Consider the following 16,758-nt stretch of genomic DNA (forward strand, 5'->3'; position numbering starts at 1 on the left):
TTAACGAGTAATGGCGGCGATCTGCGATTTTTTTGCGGGACTGCGACATTGTGGCGGACAGATCGGACCCTTGACTGACATTTTTGACACTTTTGGGGGTACCAGTGATATTACTACAGTAATCAGTGCTATATATATGCACTATTACTGTAAAAATGACACTGGCAGGGAAGGGGTTAATTTTGTTGGCGAGGGAGGGGTTAATGTATGCCTGGTGCTTACTAACGTGTGTGGGGGGAGGTGACTGAGTGACACAAGGACAGATCGCATGTTCAGCTATGCTGAACCCTGCAATATGACCCTGCCTGTCACTTAGGAGATCCGCCCGCTTGTGTTTACACAAGCGGGCGGATCTCCACATTCGATTCCCCGACGATCGGGGAAGAGCAGCTCGACTCCCGTTGTGACTGAATACAGCGGGAGCGAGCCTCCGGCGGCGCGTGCCGCCGAGAAAAGGGAGTGTCTGGCGACGTAGGTCTACGTCACCAGACGATAACGAACCACTTTGCCGCAGTGAAGCTCGAGTAAGCAGACGGCAAGTGGTTAAACTGCGGGCGGTCCGCTTTAACAAAAGGGTGGTCCCAGTGGCGGATTGGCTGTGGGAACAGCCTTATTGGTTGCATTAGGGTGTGCACCTCAAAGCTCAAACACATATGTGTGTGCATGTGTATATATATATATATGTATATACTGACGGTGTCAGTAGAGCAGTGATTGGTGTATTTTTTATTTGTATTATTTTATTTTTTATTCTTCTTTTACACTTTTTTTTTTTTTAAATCATTATTACACATTTTTTTACGAGGCCCATTAGGGGACTTTGGTAAAATATCAGGGGTTTACCTACTTGCCGACCGTCCGCCGCAGTTGTACGGCGGCAGTCTGGCGCTCCCAGGCAAAGCGTTGTACATGTACGGCGCTAGCCTGGGAGGAGCTAGGGGGGATCGCGCCCCCGCTCGGCGGCTGGGGAGTCAGTGCGTGTGCCCGGCGGCTCCGATGGCTGCCGGCCACTCGCAATCTCCCTCTGCAGTGAGAGAATGACAGACGGCTGATGTAAACACATTCTCACTAAAGTAATCACAGAGACCATACAAACTATACAATTGTCATTAGTGATGTCGCGAACCTAAAATTCGCCGTTCGCGAACGGCGAACGCGAACATCGGCAAATGTTCGCGAACCGGCGAACATTGCGAACCGCCATAGAGTTCAATAGGCAGGCGAATTTTAAAGCACACAGGGACTCTTTCTGGCCACAATGGTGATGGAAAAGTTGTTTCAAGGGGACTAATGGATACCAAGCTAGCCATGTCCCGTTCCTTGTCCTCACTGACATCATTGAAGGTCTCTTCCTCCACCCAGCCACGTACAACACCAAGGGTCCCCGAAAGGTGACAACAAGCCCCCTGGGACGCCTGCTGCGGCTGGTATTCCACCTCCTCAAAGCCACCTTCCTCCTCTGACTTCTCTTCTTCAGACTCCTCTCTCTGCGTTGCCACAGGTCCAGCAATTGACAACGACAAGGCTGCTTCTGGTGGTGATGGGGACCACAACTCTTCCTCTTCATGCTCATCTCATCTACAGCCTGATCCAGTACTCTTCGCAGGGCACGCTCCAGAAAAAACGCATATGGGATGAGGTCGATGATGTTGCCTTGGGTTCGACTGACCACCAGGGTTGTCACCTCCGCAAAAGGACGCATGAGCCTACAGCCATTGTTCATGAGCATTCAGTAACGCGGCCAAAAAATACCCAGCTCCGCAGAAAGAATGAAAGAAAATGAATGTTTTTTCTATGAAAAATTATCCTGCGGATCGCTTTTGGTCTGTTCACAATGAAGCAACGACCTTATCATCTGGGGTGTGCCAACACACTCCTAGAGGTGATCGCTTCATTGTGATACGCAAGCCCCTTCACCACGACAAGATAACGATCACGAAGGGGAATTGACACATGTATGTGCCTTTTTTTTTGTTTTTTGTTTTTTTGCAGCCGCAGTGTAGCACCAGAGGCCAGAAAAATTAGGCATGTACACATGCATGAAAAAGTAGGTATTGTTGCAGCCGCTGCTGTAGCAGCGGCCTGAAAAATTGAGGTTTTCAAGGCAGAAAGTGCACTAAAACATTGCGGCTTGAACCGTAGTTGGTGGCGGAGACGTCACGTAAGTCATCCGGCATGCAGAGAATGATGAAATACATCAGCGTGTGGACCATTTTTAGCCCAAGGCATCTCAGTCATCACCAGGCCTTTTTTAGTCAAATGCATCCCCCACTGTCAGTCCCTTCGGGATCCATGCCTCATTCATCTTAATAAACGTGAGGTAATCAAGACTTTTTTGACCTAGGCGACTTCTCTTCTCAGTGACAATACCTCCTGCTGCGCTGAAGGTCCTTTCTGACAGCACACTTGAAGCGGGGCAGGCCAGAAGTTCAATGGCAAATTGGGATAGCTCAGGCCACAGGTCAAGCCTGCACACCCAGTAGTCAAGGGGTTCATCGCTCCTCAGAGTGTCGATATCTGCAGTTAAGGCAAGGTAGTCTGCTACCTGTCGGTCGAGTCGTTCTCTGAGGGTGGACCCCGAAGGGCTGTGGCGATGCGTAGGACTAAAAAAGCTCCGCATGTCCTCCATCAACAAGACGTCTGTAAAGCGTCCTGTCCTTGCCGGCGTGGTTGTGGTGGTAGGAGGAGGATTACTTTCACCTCTTCCCCTGTTGGATTCCCGTTGTGCTGTGACATCACCCTTATATGCTGTGTAAAGCATACTTTTCAATTTATTTTGTAGCTGCTGCATCCTTTGCGACTGCCGGTAATTGGGTAACATATCAGAGACTTTCTGCTTATACCGGGGGTCTAGTAGCGTGGCCACCCAGTACAGGTCGTTCTCCTTCAGCTTTTTTATACGAGGGTCCCTCAACAGGCATGACAGCATGAAAGACCCCATTTGCACAAGGTTGGATGCCGAGCTACTCATGTCCAATTCCTCGTCCTCACTGATGTCATTGAAGGTGTGTTCTTCCCCCCCAGCCACGTACAACACCACGGGTACCAGATAGGTGACAACGAGCACCCTGGGATGCCTGCTGTGGTTGGTGTTCCTCCTCCTCAAAGCAACATTCCTCCTCTGACTCCTCTTCCTCACACTCCTCTTCCAGTGTTGCCGCAGGTCCAGCAAGCGATGGTAAGGCTGTTTCTGGTGGTGGTGATGGTGACCACAACTCTTCCTCTTCACGCTCATCTACGGCCTGATCCAGCACTCTTCGCAGGGCACGCTCCAGGAAAAAAACATATGGGATGATGTCGCTGATGGTGCCTTCGGTGCGACTCACTAGGTTTGTCACCTCCTCAAAAGGACGCATGAGCCTACAGGCATTGCGCATGAGCGTCCAGTAACGTGGCAAAAAAATACCCAGCTCCGCAGAGGCTGTCCTAGCACCCTGGTCATACAAATACTCGTTGACCGCTTTTTCTTGTTGGAGCAGGCGGTCGAACATTAGCAGTGTTGAATTCCAACGTGTCGGGCTGTCGCAAATCAAGCGCCTCACTGACATGTTGTTTCGCCGCTGAATATCTGCAAAGTGCGCCATGGCCGTGTAGGAACGCCTGAAATGGCCACACACCTTCCTGGCCTGCTTGAAGACGTCCTGTAAGCCTGGGTACTTCTGCACAAAGCGTTGCACAATCAGATTCAACACATGTGCCATGCACGGAACATGTGTCAACTTGCCCAAATTCAATGCCGCCAACAAATTGCTTCCGTTGTCACACACCACTTTGCCGATCTCCAGTTGGTGCGGGGTCAGCCACTGATCCACCTGTGCGTTCAGGGCGGACAGTAGTGCTGGTCCGGTGTGACTCTCTAATTTCAGGCAAGTCAACCCCAAGACAGCGTGACACTGTCGTATCCGGCATGTGGAATAGCCCCTGGGGAGCTGGGGGGGTGCAGTTGGTGTGGAGCAAGACGCAACAGCAGAAGAGGACTCAGCCGAGGAGGTTAGCAAAGAGGATGGAGTAGGAGGAGTAGAGGAGGTGGCAGCAGGCCTGCCTGCAAGTCGTGGCGGTGTCACCAACTCCTCTGCAGCAGAGCCACGCATTCCATGCTTGGCAGCCGCCAGCAGGTTTACCCAATGCGCAGTGTAAGTGATATACCTGCCCTGACCGTGCTTTGCAGACCAGCTATCAGTGGTCAGATGGACCCTTGCCCCAACACTGTGTGCCAGACGTGACATGATTTCCTTTTCCACAATAGAGTACAGGTTGGGGATTGCCTTTTGTGAAAAATAATTTCGGCCAGGTACCTTCCACTGCGGTGTCCCAATAGCGACAAATTTTTTGAAGGCCTCAGACTCCACCAGCTTGTATGGTAAAAGCTGGCGGCTAAGAGTTCCGACAAGCCAGCTGTCAGACGCCGGGCAAGGGGGTGACTCTGTGAGATTGGCTTCTTACGCTCAAACATTTCCTTGACAGACACCTGACTGTGGGCAGGTGAGCAGGAACTGCTGAAGGTGAGAGGCGGAGGGGCGGGTTGTTGATAGGGGGCATGGAGGACAGCAGTGGTTGACGTGGCTGAAGATGCTGGACCAGGAGGAGGATGGTGGCTTTCAGTTTGTGTGCTGCTTTTACTCATGTGTTGATCCCATAGGCGTTTGTGATGTGAGATCATGTGCCTTCGCAAAGCAGTTGTACCTAGGTGGGTGTTGGACTTCCCACGACTCAGTTTCTTTTGGCACAGGTTACAAATGGCATCGCTGATATCAGAGGCAGACACACAAAGAAAATGCCACACTGCTGAGCTTTGCAAGGACGGCATTCTGGTGGTGGCAACAGCTTACGTTGATTGGCGTGCTGTCTGGCTGACCCCGGGTGCCGAATCTACATGCTGTCTGACTGCGCCACTAGCTCCTTGCGATGACCTCCTCCCCCTGCTTCCAACTCGTCTCCTCCTCCTCTCTGTCTCCCCATCTGAACTTTCCCCCTCTTCTGCTCTTCGAGCAGGCACCCAGGTGACATCCACAGACACATCATCGTCATCATCAGCCGCTTCACTTGACAACTCAGCAAAGGGAGCAGCAGCAGGTACAGCATCATCATCATCATCATCACAATGTACGTCCATGTGTATAATGCTGCCTGACTGAGACATATCCCCGTTATCTACATCCTCTGGCACTAATAGTTGCGCATCACTTATTTCTTCCAACTCATGTGAAAATAACTCCTCCGACGGATCAAGTGAAGCGGCTGTGGTGCTAGTGTTGGTGGTGGTGCCGGCGGGCTGGCGAGTGGTAAATTGAGAGGTGCCCGAAGCTGAGCTGGAGGAGGATGGTGCATTAAGGTTCTGAGCGGAAGCTGTAGACGATTGGGTGTCCTGTGTAAGCCAGTCAACTATGGCCTCAGAATCTTTTGAGTTCAGGGTCTGTGGTGGCCTCTGAACACTGGGCATTATTCTAGGGCCTAAGGAAATCACAGCACCACGACCACGACGGCCCTTGCGGGGTGGCCTGCCTCTGCCTGTCATTTTTTTTTTTAATGTGTTGTACTATGAGTGCAAGGTGCTGTGCCACCCTATAGGAGTGTTGGGCAGTGGGTACAGTACACTCTGTGGACCTGACAGTCACTGGCACCCAGGCAACTGCAATTAAAAAATATATATATTTTTTTTTTACTTTGCAAGCTGCTGTGCCACCTTATATATCAGTGGTGGGTGGGCAGTGGCACAGTACACTCTCTGTGGACCTGACAGCAGTCACTGGCACCCAGGCAACTGCAATTATAAACAAAATATATATTTTTTTACTTTGCAAGCTGCTGTGCCACCTTATATATCAGTGGTGGGTGGGCAGTGGCACAGTACACTCTCTGTGGACCTGACAGCAGTCACTGGCACCCAGGCAACTGCAATTATAATATATATATATATATATTTTTTGACTTGGCAAGCTGCTGTGCAACCTTATATATCAGTGGTGGGTGGGCAGTGGCACAGTACACTCTCTGTGGACCTGACAGCAGTCACTGGCACCCAGGCAACTGCAATTATAAACAAAATATATATTTTTTTACTTTGCAAGCTGCTGTGCCACCTTATATATCAGTGGTGGGTGGGCAGTGGCACAGTACACTCTCTGTGGACCTGACAGCAGTCACTGGCACCCAGGCAACTGCAATTATAATATATATATATATATTTTTTGACTTGGCAAGCTGCTGTGCAACCTTATATATCAGTGGTGGGTGGGCAGTGGCACAGTACACTCTCTGTGGACCTGACAGCAGTCACTGGCACCCAGGCAACTGCAATTATAAACAAAATATATATTTTTTTACTTTGCAAGCTGCTGTGCCACCTTATATATCAGTGGTGGGTGGCCAGTGGCACAGTACACTCTCTGTGGACTTGACAGCAGTCACTGGCACCCAGGCAACTGCAATTAAAAAATATATATATATTTTTTTACTTTGCAAGCTGCTGTGCCACCTTATATATCAGTGGTGGGTGGGCAGTGGCACAGTACACTCTCTGTGGACCTGACAGCAGTCACTGGCACCCAGGCAACTGCAATTAAAAAATATATATATATTTTTTTTTACTTTGCAAGCTGCTGTGCCACCTTATATATCAGTGGTGGGTGGGCACACAGTGGCACTGCAGTGGGCACAGTACAATCTGTGGACCTGACAGTCACTGGCAGCCCAGGCAACTGCAATAATAAAAAATATTTTTTTTTTCAAATTGCAACAAGATGCCGTGCCACCGTATATATATCAGTGGTGGGCAGTGCACTGCAGTGGGTACAGTGCACTCTGTGGACCTGACACAGCACTCACTGCAATTATGACAGAGGAAAAAAAATATATATTTTTTAAAATGCAAGGTACTGTGCCTGTGCCACCCGAAATGAGTGTGGTGTGCACACAGTACAGTCTGTGGTAGGTCTGTGGCCTCTCACACACAGCGGGCAGGCAACTGCAGTGTACAATATATATATATATATATATATATATATATATATATATATATATAAAGAAAAAACTCTATTACCTTACCAGCCCTTAAAAGGGCTTTTGGGGACACTAGATATATATATATATATATATATATATATATATATATATATGTGTATATATATATATATATGTATATATATATATATATATATATATATATATATATATATATATATATATATATATATATATATATAAATAAAAAAAATCCTCAATTACCAGCCCTTAAAAGGGCTTTTGGGGACACTAGATATATATATATATATATATATATATATATATATATATATATATATATAAGAAGAAAAAACTCAATTACCAGCCCTTAAAACGGCTTTTGGGGACGCTATATATATATATATATATATATATATATATATATATATATATATATATATATTAAAAAAAAATTACACAAATACCAGCCCTTAGAAGGGCTTTTTGGGGTGCTGTCCTTACAGCCGTAGTGGACCAAGAACACTGCAAGACCAGGAACACTGACTAACTGTCCCTAGCTTAACAGCAGCAGCAGCAGCAGCAGCTCTCCCTACTCTCACTACACACACTGCTTCAGAATGATCTAAGATGGATGCTGCCCTTGCTTATTTATAGGAGGTGGGAGGGTGTGGGAGGGAGGTATGCTGATTGGCTGGAAATGTGCCTGCTGACTGTAAAGTTCAGGGTCAAAGTTTGCCTCAATGATGTATTAAGGGGGGCGGACCGAACATCGCATATGTTCGCCCGCAGCGGCGAACGCGAACATGCTAAGTTCGCCGGGAACTGTCCGCTGGCGAACAGTTCTATACATCTCTATCTGTCATAGGCTGGCTGCTGCCGCCCGCTGAGTCTGCTCTCGACTCTGCCCTGGGCTCACTTTCACTGCTTCGACTTGGCAGCTCGGCTCGGCTCCCGAATCCGATCCAGCCGGCGTTGCCCACTGTGGAGTGGTGGCGGGGGGAGACAGGCCAGGCGTGCGGTGCGGAGATCGACTGTCTGGGGGAGGGACTAACCCACAGCGGCCGCCCAGCGCAGCGCGGGAGACGGGGAGAGAAGAACCACACCAGGCCAGCAGCAGAAGAAGCCGGCGCGACGAGGAGGAGGAGGATGACAGGACAGGAGTCACAACAGGACAGGAGTCAGCAATTTCAGCAAAGAAGGCAGGTGAGAGCCTGGTGACAGTGGTGCTGCAGCAGGAGGAAAACCTAGCCTGTGGTCAGTCGGGACAGGTGAAAAAAAGGTAGGAGTAGTGTACTGGCTGTACTAGTCACTGTCTGACTGAGAAGACTATGTAAAGGGGATCTATTTTAAGGGGAACCTGGCCTGCTGTAAGGGGGGAGATCTAAATGGGGGACGGGACCTCACCTCACCTCACTTCACCCTGGCCTGCTGTAAGGGGGTATCTATATGGGGGACCTCACCCTGGCCTGCTGTAAGGGGGGATCTATATGGGGGACCCCAGACCTCACTTCGCCCTGGCCTGCTCTAAGGGGGGATCTATATGGGGGACCTCACCCTGGCCTGCTGTAAGGGGGGATCTATATGGGGGACCTGATCCCCCATATAGATCTACCGTTATAGTAGGCCAGGGTGAGGTGAGGTCCCCCATATAGATCCCCCCTTGCAACAGGCCAGGGTGAGGTTAGGTCTGGGGTCCCCCATATAGATCCCCCCTTACAGCAGGACCTCATCTCACCCTGGCCTGCTCTAAGGGGGGATCTATATGGGGGACCTCACCCTGGCCTGCTGTAAGGGGGGATCTATATGGGGGACCTGATCCCCTATATAGATCTACCGTTATAGTAGGCCAGGGTGAGGTGAGGTCCCCCATATAGATCCCCCCTTGCAACAGGCCAGGGTGAGGTTAGGTCTGGGGTCCCCCATATAGATCTCCCCTTACAGCAGGACCTCACCTCACCCTGGCCTGCTGTAAGGGGGGATCTATATGGGGGACCTTACCCTGACCTGCTCTAAAGGGGGATCTATGGGGACCCTGCTCTAAAGGGGGGATCTATGCCATAGATCCCCCCTTTAGAGCAGGATCCACATAGATCCCCTTTAGAGCAGGCCAGGGTCCCCATAGATCCCCCTTTAGAGCAGGGTCCCCATAGATTCCCCACTTTAGAAAAATGTCCCCATAGATTATATGGGGACCATTCTCTAAAGGGGGATCTATGGGGACCCTGCTCTAAAAGGTGATCTATGGAGACCCTTCTCTAAAGGAGGTTCTATGGGGGACCCTGCTCTAAAGAATACATGTGCTTAGGGGGTAAGGGTTTCTTTAACTAATCTAGTGGAGGAGACTCAAGTGCTAAAATCCCGCGGGTTAGGGGGCGCAAATTACTTGCCTTGCCCCGGGTGCTGACAACCCACGCTACGCCATTGTCTAGGATCGTTAGGTTTCTCTCCTAAATCCAGGGACTTTGTTTGCTTCTGCTAAGGTGGGCACAGCCTAATGCATTAGGGTGTGCACCTCAAAGCTCAAACACATATGTGTGTGCATGTGTATATATATATATATATATATACAGGGCTTTTTTTCAGCGGGAACGTGGGGGAACGCAGTTCCGGCACCTCCAGCACTGACTGTATGTAATAGCAAGAGGAGCTGGGGTGCACTACAGGGTCTGTTGATACTGGCTGCTGGGGGGGGGGGGTTATTCCACCTGGAGGGGATCTATCTTTGCAGGGGAGTCTATTGACCCTGGGAAGGTCTGTTGTTGCTGGTGGGGGGACCTACTGTTGCTGGGGGTGGGTCTTATAATGCTGGGGAGATCTGCTGTTGAGGTAGGGATCTATTAATGCTGGCTGTGGGTGATCTGTTGTTGCTGCTGGGAGTCTATTGTTGCTAGGGGGGAAATTTTGTTGGGGGTGGTCCATTGCTGTTAGGGGAATCTATTGTTGCACACGGGGGGCTATATTAATACTGCCTGCCAGGGATCTATTTTACCGCTTTTCTTATTATTACCATATTCCATACAAATTACTTAGCACCACAAAATGATTCTTGGCTCTGTATTCTCTAAAAGGGCAGTACTTGGAGGTGGGTAAGGAGTGGAACCAAGGAATAGGGCTCGGAGTAGGGGCAGAGAAAAGGGGTGACTCAGAAAAGGAGAGTTCCTGCTCCTATTCTCTGAGAAAAAAAAATATATATATATATATACTGACGGTGTCGGTAGAGCAGTGAACAGTGTCAGTAAGGCAGAGATTGGTGTATTTTTTATTTGTATTATTTTATTTTTTATTCTTTTTTACACTTTTTTTAATCATTTTTACACATTTTTTATGAGGCCCATTAGGGGACTTTGGTCAAATATCAGGGGTTTAAGCAGGGGGAATCTGCGCCACCCAGAGTGATTAGGGTGTGCCCAGGCATACCTGGCACACCCTGTGCGCACGCCTATGTTGGTAGCGGGAGAGGTGTCCCCCCCTCCTGCCACTTCTCGGTCATTTTATTTTCTATAGTCTTTGCTAGAAATATATATATATATATATATTTAATGTTTGGGGGTTCTAAGTAATATTCTAGCAAAAAAATACTGATTTTAACCTGCGAACAACAAGTGTCAGAAATGGTCTCGGTCCTTAAGTGGTTAAATGCAAATTTTTTTGGGAAAAAATACACTTTAGCCCCCGTTCACACTGTAGCGACTTGTCATGACAGCTCTCACCCTATTGTTGGCCATGGCACTGTTCAATTCGGTGCAACTTTGACTTTGCGTCGGTGCATTGATTTGAAAAAGTAATTCCTGCACTACTTTTGGCGGGGGCGACTCGCATAGACGTCGGTGTATGAAGCCGCACAGATGTCTGCCAAGTTGCACCTGAACTTGCAAGGGCATACGGCTTTGAAAGCGTGCAATTTCAGATGAAGTCGCACGATTTCAAAGCCGCATTCAATGTAAACGAGGGCTTCATGAATGTTATTGTGAAAAGAACACCATAGAAATACCATTTTTTATGTAAAATATAAAAGATGATGTTACGCCGAGTAAATTGATACCTAACATGCTTTAAAATTGCACAAGCTTGTGAAATGGCGACAAACTTAAAAATCTCCGTACGCTTTAAATTTTTTTTTAGAGGTTACCAGTTTAGAGTTACAGAGAAGGTCCAGTGCTAGAATTATTGCTCTCGCTCTAACGAGCACGGGGATCATACGGCAGTTCGCGGGAGTGCGTCCCCATAAGGCAGCGGGGAAGCCGATCCATGGGGCCAGCGGCGGCGGCTGCGTTTGCCGCCGGGCACACGCGATCGCTCCCAGCTGAGAGAGAAGGACGGTCTGCTGTTGTGAACACATCAGGCCGTTGTTCTCTCTGAAATGAACCAGAGATCCTCCTATATAGGATCACACGTCTCTGTGATCATTTCACAAGTCCCTCCCCCTCACAGTCAGAAAACACCCCCTAGGATCACAATTAACCCTTTGATCGCCCCTGGGTTAACCCCTTCCCTGCCAGTGTCATTATTACAGTAACAGTACATATTTTTAGCACTGATTACTGTAGTAATTTCACTGGTCCCCCCAAAAGTGTAAGTCAGGGGTCCGATCTGTCCGCTGCAACGTCGCAGTCCCGCTAAAAATCGCAGATCGCCGCCATTAATAGTAAAAAATTAAATAAATAAAAATGACATAAATCTTTCCCCTAGTTTGTAGACGCGATAACTTTTGCGCAAACCAATCAAAATACGCTTATTGGGATTTTTTTTACCAAAAATATGTAGCAGAACACAAATTGGCCTAAAATGTTGAAAAAATTAGATTTTTACATTTTTTTTTTATTGGGAATGTTATATAGCAGAATGTGAAAAATATTGTTTTTTTTTTTCCGAATTTTTTTGTTTATAGCGCAAAAAACAAAAACGGCACAGGTGATGAAATACCACCAAAAGAAAGCTTTATTTGTGGGAAAAAAGGACAGCAATTGTACTTGGTCGCACAACCGCGCAATTGTCAGTTAAAGTAATGCAGTGCCGTATCGCAAAAATTGGCCTGTCATTAAGGGGGTAAAATCTTCCGGTCCACAAGTGGTTAAAAACAAAGGACCAAAAATAAAGTTTTGCATTAACCACTTTACCACCGGAGGATTTTCCTGCTGTACGTCCAGGCCACTTTTTGTGATTCGGCACTGTGCGACTTTAACTGACAATTGCGTGGTCATGCAACGCCGTACCCAAACAAAATTTACGTCCTTTTTTTCCCACAAACAGAGCTTTCTTTAGGTGGAATTTGATCATCTCTGCGATTTTTATTTTTTGCGATATTAATAAAAAAAGCAACAATTTTGAAAAAATAACAATATTTTTCTAATTTGACAGTTAAAAAATATCCAATATATTAAATTTTTGTCATATATTTAGGCCAAAATGTATTTAGCTACATGTCTTTGACAAAAACATTCTCAATGAGTGTATTTTTAACCACTTTAAGACCGGAAGATTTTACCCCATTCCTGACCAGGCCAAATTTTGCGATTCGGCACTGCGTTACTTTAATGGACAATTGCGCGGTGGTGCGACGCTGTATCCAAATTAAATTGACGGCATTTTTTCCCCCACAAATAGAGCTTTCTTTTGGTGGTATTTGATCACCTCTGCAATTTTTATTTTTTGCGCTATAAACAAATAAAGAGCGACAATTTTGAAAAAAAAAAAAAACAATATTTTTCACATACTTTAATATGAAATTGTCAAAAAAAAAAAAAAAAGTAAAAATCAAAATTGTTAACATTTTAGGCCAATTTGTTTTCTGCTACATATTTTTGGTAAAAAAAAAATCGCAATAAGCGTATTATGATTGGTTTGCGCAAAAGTTATCGCGTCTACTAACTACGGGAAAGATTTATGTCATTTTTATTGTTTTTTTTTTTTTAATAGTAATGGCGGCGATCTGCGATTTTTAGCGGGATAGATTTTTGAACTTTTGTTTTTGTTAGTGATGGCAGCGATTAGCGGGACTGCGACATTGCGGCGGACAGATCGGACCCCTGACTGACATTTTTGACACTTTTGGGGGTACCAGTGACATTACTACAGTAATCAGGGTTAAAAAATATGCACTGTTACTGTAATAATGACACTGGCAGGGAAGGAGTTAACCCTGTGGGTGATCAAGGGGTTAAATGTGGCCCTAGGGGCGTGATTCTAACTGTGTGTGTGTGAGGGGGGGGGGGGGCTTTGCTTGTGAAGTCATCTTAGAGACATGTGATCCTATATAGCAGGATCACATGACATCTGTGATCACTTCAGGGAGAAGTACGGACGGCTGTGTTTATATCAGCCGCCCGTCCTTCTCTGTCAGTGGCGGGAGATCACGAGTGGCCGGCGCACATCAGAGCCGCCAGTCCCACGCACTAGCTTCCCTGCTGGCAAGTGGGGGCGGGAGCGCAATCCTCCCAGGCGAGCGCCGTACGTGCCTGGGAGAGCCGACCTGCTGCTGTACATTTGCGGCGGCTGGTCGGCAAGTGGTTAAATAATTAATTAATTCTAGCCAAATAACTTGTAAAGAAGTGTCAAAAAAAAATGGTGAACTTAGGGGGAGGGAACAACTGTAATATTTTCATCTATACATTCCAAAGTAATTCTATAAATGACTTTTCTTCCTGAGGAATAATGTCTGTGAAATGATAAATAGATTATAATAGGAATGCAGCACATTCTGTCAGTCTGTAACCCTGGCAGAATGTATTATGAGAGTACAGACCCCGCCTACCACCCCCACCAGCCAACCAGAATACATTGTGTGAGCACAGACCCCGCCCACCAGCAGATCTCTAGTACTGTCTCTGAAATATCGTGGCTCGTGCTGGCTGGTGGGCGGGGTCTGCGCTCCCATAATGCATTGCGGCAGGTCAGCTCATTTGCATATAGTGATATGCCTCACACAATGTGCTGTATTTTATTATTTTGTTTATTATAATCAACTTTTTTTTTTTTTCACATACATTATTCTTTTAGGAAGAAGGTAATTTATACAATCCGTTTGGGACGTTTCCAGTGGAAAAAAAAAAAAAAAAAAAAAAAAAAAAAAGTTACTCTCCCTAACTTGACCAGTTCAGAAACTGGAGTGCTTAAATACTGATTGCAATTTCTTTATATACAGTTTCTGCTGAACTGTAGGGAAGGTAATGCAGCGCCTAACATGGAGTACAGAGGTGAATGTGGACAGCACCCCGTGCATCCTGTGAACGCTGAGCACAAATGGCCCCAGACTGCACATGATTAACCTGTCAAACTCCACTGTACACTGGACCTAGTCAACTGTCATGCATGCAACAGTTGCCTGCCATTGAGTACAGAGGTGAATGTAGACAGCCCCCTGTGCATCCTGTGAACGCTGAGCACAAATGGCCCCAGACTGCACATGATTAACCTGTCAAACTCCACTGTACACTGGACCTAGTCAACTGTCATGCATGCAACAGTTGCCTGCCATTGAGTACAGAGGTGAATGTAGACAGCCCCCTGTGCATCCTGTGAACGCTGAGCACAAATGGCCCCAGACTGCACATGATTAACCTGTCAAACTCCACTGTACACTGGACCTAGTCAACTGTCATGCATGCAACAGTTGCCTGCCATTGAGTACAGAGGTGAATGTAGACAGCCCCTTGTGCATCCTGTGAACGCTGAGCACAAATGGCCCCAGACTGCACATGATTAACCTGTCAAACTCCACTGTACACTGGACCTAGTCAGCTGTCATACATGCAACAGTTGCCTGCCATTGAGTACAGAGGTGAATGTAGACAGCCCCCTGTGCATCCTGTGAACGCTGAGCACAAATGGCCCCAGACTGCACATGATTAACCTGTCAAACTCCACTGTACACTGGACCTAGTCAGCTGTCATACATACAACAGTTGCACAGTAGAACCAAGTTTTTTCTTACACCAAATTGCTTCTACTCAATATTTTTTCATCTGTTTTACTCTCACACATATCTGCCATAACCCCGCTATTCTTTTACCACTTTACCACCGGAGGATTTTGCTGTCTTCCGTCCAGGCCACTTTTTGCGATTCGGCACTGTGCGACTTTAACTGACAATTGCGCGGTCGTACCAAACGAAATTTACGTCCTTTTTTCCCACAAACAGAGCTTTCTTTTGGTGGTATTTGATCCCCTGTGCGATTTTTACTTTTTGCGCTATAAACAAAAAAAGAGCGTACATTTTCAAAAAATAATGTTTTTCACATTTTTTTATATGAAATTCCCCCCCCCCCCCCCCCAAAAAAAATGTAAAAATCCAATTTTTTCTAAATTTTTGGCCAATTTGTTTTCTGCTACCTGTTTGGTAAAAAAAATCACAATAAGCGTATTTTGATTGGTTTGCGCAAAATTTATTGCGTTTACTAACTAAGGGAAAGATTTCTGTCATTTTTGGTGTTTTTTTTTTAACAAGTAATGGCGGCGATCTGCGATTTTTTTGCGGGACTGCGACATTGTGGCGGACAGATCGGACCCTTGACTGACATTTTTGACACTTTTGGGGGTACCAGTGATATTACTACAGTAATCAGTGCTATATATATGCACTATTACTGTAAAAATGACACTGGCAGGGAAGGGGTTAATTTTGTTGGCGAGGGAGGGGTTAATGTATGCCTGGTGCTTACTAACGTGTGTGGGGGGAGGTGACTGAGTGACACAAGGACAGATCACATGTTCAGCTATGCTGAACCCTGCAATCTGACCCTGCCTGTCACTTAGGAGATCCGCCGGCTTGTGTTTACACAAGCAGGCGGATCTCCACATTCGATTCCCCGACGATCGGGGAAGAGCAGCGGCGATCGCCGCTGCTCCTCCCCTGGCCCGACTCCCGCTGTGACTGAATACAGCGGGAGCGAGCCTCCGGCGGCGCGTGCCGCCGAGAAAAGGGAGTGTCTGGCGACGTAGGTCTACGTCACCAGACGATAACGAACCACTTTGCCGCAGTGAAGCTCGAGTAAGCAGACGGCAAGTGGTTAAACTGCGGGCGGTCCGCTTTAACAAAAGGGTGGTCCCAGTGGCGGATTGGCTGTGGGAACAGCCTTATTGGTTGCATTAGGGTGTGCACCTCATAGCTCAAACACATATGTGTGTGCATGTGTATATATATATATATATATATATACTGACGGTGTCAGTAGAGCAGTGATTGGTGTATTTTTTATTTGTATTATTTTATTTTTTATTCTTCTTTTACACTTTTTTTTTTTTTAAATAATTATTACACATTTTTTTACGAGGCCCATTAGGGGACTTTGGTAAAATATCAGGGGTTTACCTACTTGCCGACCGTCCGCCGCAGTTGTACGGCGGCAGTCTGGCGCTCCCAGGCAAATCGTCGTACATGTACGGCGCTAGCCTGGGAGGAGCTAGGGGGGATCGCGCCCCCGCTCGGCGGCTGGGGAGTCAGTGCGTGTGCCCGGCGGCTCCGATGGCTGCCGGCCACTCGCAATCTCCCTCTGCAGTGAGAGAATGACAGACGGCTGATGTAAACACAGCCGTCTGTCATTCTCACTAAAGTAATCACAGAGACCATACACACTGTACAATTGCCTTTAGAGTTTTTCCTTTAGATTTACCAAAACCATATAATATGAGGTCAAACCTAAACACTTTCAATTTGTATGCAATCAGGCAGGCCCTTGCACTACATAGTTAAAGGTAAATCTAAAGAAAATCTAACAACAAAAGTTGTATAGTGTGTATCCAGTTTAACCTGAAACCAGGAATAGGTTTAAGGCTGGGTACCATGAAACAGCTTTAACA

Source organism: Pelophylax lessonae, assembly GCF_965119305.1.
Source record: "Pelophylax lessonae genome assembly, chromosome: 7".
NCBI classification, from domain to species: domain Eukaryota; kingdom Metazoa; phylum Chordata; class Amphibia; order Anura; family Ranidae; genus Pelophylax; species Pelophylax lessonae.